A 3,020-nucleotide genomic window follows, 5' to 3' on the forward strand; every position below is an offset into this window, starting at 1 on the left:
CCCCCGAGGGGGCCGAATAACGCGCGTCCACTCCGAAGACCTCAATGCGACCGTTCAATCGGTAGTAGCGACGGGCGGTGTGTACAAAGGGCAGGGACGTAATCAACGCGAGCTGATGACTCGCGCTTACTGGGAATTCCTCGTTCACGTGGAAAAATTGCAAGCCACGATCCCTAAGCACGAAGGAGGTTCAGCGGGTTACCCGGAAGCCTGTCGGCCCAGGATTGTTAAACACGCTGATTCCTTCAGTGTAGCGCGCGTGCGGCCCAGAACATCTAAGGGCATCACAGACCTGTTATCGCTCAGTCTCGTGCGGCTATGTTCGTCCGCCGCCTGTCCCTCTAAGAAGAGTTTAAGCTCCTGGGAGCCGGCGGTAGCCCTAGTAACGTATCGTGATCCGCCGGCGACGGCCGCGAACACGGCGCGCTTCACCACGGAGCCCGACGCACGACGGACGCAGGCCGACCGGAGGTTGCCCCCCGGCCGACATACGCCCGCCGAACGCCGGGACGCGGATGGCGCGGCCGCGCCCGACGACCGCCGTGGACGACGGGCGAACGCGTTCGGGGATACCGGGCCGAGCCGACGGGTACGCGAACACTGACGGCCGAAACCGCCAGCGCCGCGCACACGCCGACCCGGGTTTACCCGCCTAGTTAGCAGGACAGAGTCTCGTTCGTTATCGGAATTAACCAGACAGATCGCTCCACCAACTAAGAACGGCCATGCACCACCACCCACCGAATCAAGAAAGAGCTCTCAATCTGTCAATCTTTCCGGTGTCCGGGCCTGGTGAGGTTTCCCGTGTTGAGTCAAATTAAGCCGCAGGCTCCACTCCTGGTGGTGCCCTTCCGTCAATTCCTTTAAGTTTCAACTTTGCAATCATACTTCCCCCGGAACCGAAAAGCTTCGGTTTCCCGGAAGCTGCCCGCCGGGTCGTTAATGAAACGCCGGCGGATCGCTAGCTGGCATCGTTTACAGTTAGAACTAGGGCGGTATCTGATCGCCTTCGAACCTCTAACTTTCGTTCTTGATCATACGAGAACGTACTTGGCAAATGCTTTCGCGTCAGTTCGTCTCGAGACGATCCAAGAATTTCACCTCTAACGTCTCGGTACGAATGCCCCCGCCCGTCTCTGTTGATCATTACCTCCGGTCCCGAAAACCGGCCCGGCGGGACGCGCGGGCGACTGGCGCCCGCGGCCCGGCGGCCCGCGCACGGAAACGCCCCGGAGGGCGATTTCGCGCGCCCGCGAAGGGCGGAGATGCGCGGGACCGAGGTCTTGTTCCATTATTCCATGCGACCAGTATTCAGGGCCTTTTGACGAGACGGCCGTGAAGCCGCCCCGCCAGATTCGAGCCTGCTTTGAGCACTCTAATTTGTTCAAAGTAAACGTGTCGGCCCGCCGACGGCACTCGGTGAAGAGCACCGCGCAGCAAGATTGGAGTAGGCGGCCGCCGTCGTCGAACACCGACGGCCGCGCGACGCGTGGCCGCGCGGCGCGCCGGAAGCACGAGACACGTGTCCGCCTGCCGACAATACGTCCGGCCGACGTGCCGGTAACTAACACCCCGAGACGGCTGACGAGCGCGACGGCGACCGCGCCGACGGGACACGTGGTCCCGCGACACGGCCGGCCGCGACACGACGGACCGCCAGGGTGGTCCGGCACCGTCCAGACACAGATCCGACTACGAGCTTTTTAACCGCAACAACTTTAATATACGCTATTGGAGCTGGAATTACCGCGGCTGCTGGCACCAGACTTGCCCTCCAATTGATCCTCGTTTAAAGGTTTTAAAGTGTTCTCATTCCGATTACGGGGCCTCGGATGAGTCCCGTATCGTTATTTTTCGTCACTACCTCCCCGTTCCGGGAGTGGGTAATTTGCGCGCCTGCTGCCTTCCTTGGATGTGGTAGCCGTTTCTCAGGCTCCCTCTCCGGAATCGAACCCTGATTCCCCGTTACCCGTTACCACCATGGTAGGCATGGAACCTACCATCGACAGTTGATAAGGCAGACATTTGAAAGATGCGTCGCCGGTACGGAGACCGTGCGATCAGCTCGAAGTTATTCAGAGTCACCAGGTCTTTGCGCGGGCCGCGATCGGGACGCGCACGAAGCGCGCCGCGACGGGCCGGTTTTGATCTAATAAAAGCGTTCCTCCCGCGAGCGACGCCCGAGGGCGCCGCGACGGTCGGAACTCTGTCGGCATGTATTAGCTCTAGAATTACCACAGTTATCCAAGTAACTTGGGTACGATCTAAGGAACCACAACTGATTTAATGAGCCTTTCGCGGTTTCACCTTAATGCGGCTTGCACTGAGACATGCATGGCTTAATCTTTGAGACAAGCATATGACTACTGGCAGGATCAACCAGGGATCTCGGTTTTACAACAACTGCGGCCCGCGACGGCTCCGCGACGACGCCGCCGCCGACATAGGGCGGCGACGGCGACGGCGCGGACACTCGTCGCGGGGACGCGTGCGTCCGAGCGCCGGTCCGCCCGTGCGGGCGAACCGACGCCGAGGAAGGTCGGACGAACGTGACCGGTGTACGGTCACGGCGCCCGACCGACCGCGGTTCGTGTGGGATACGAGCGCGGACGGGCGCCCGTGACCCGCGCGCTTCGGTCGACGCGAGCGCCGAGCGCCGAGCCCGCAGAACGCGGGGCGGCGGTCGGCTGCGGTGACCAAGCGAGCGGGGAGAGCGCGCCCGGCGCGACGTGACCCGTGCGTTGGCGAGAGCGGGATTGGCGCGTACTCCGTCCGTTTCGAGCGGATGGAGAATAACCGCGCCAGCGCCCCTCGCCAGGTTTATAACGGCCCCCAGCCGAGATCGTGGGGGAAGCCGGGACGCGACGCGAAGTCCGTCGTCCCGGGGCTTCGCCCCGGCGACCGCCGGGCACGGCGACGATGGCCGGCCGCGGCGGGAATGTTCTGGCTTCGAGAGCTCGTAACTTGCGAAACGGTAACGGGAGTCGTCATCGGTTTCCGAGAAAAACGATTTGCGCGTC

General features: G+C 62.2%; 1 protein-coding gene across 2 annotated transcripts in view; it reads right to left on the bottom strand.

The window, feature by feature from the left end:
• Window positions 1–3,020, bottom strand: part of LOC100159991 (legumain) — a 521,349-nt gene that overhangs the window by 22,170 nt on the left and 496,159 nt on the right. The window lies entirely within an intron of this gene.

The sequence above is a fragment of the Acyrthosiphon pisum genome, chromosome X (genome assembly GCF_005508785.2).
Source record: "Acyrthosiphon pisum isolate AL4f chromosome X, pea_aphid_22Mar2018_4r6ur, whole genome shotgun sequence".
NCBI lineage: Eukaryota > Metazoa > Arthropoda > Insecta > Hemiptera > Aphididae > Acyrthosiphon > Acyrthosiphon pisum.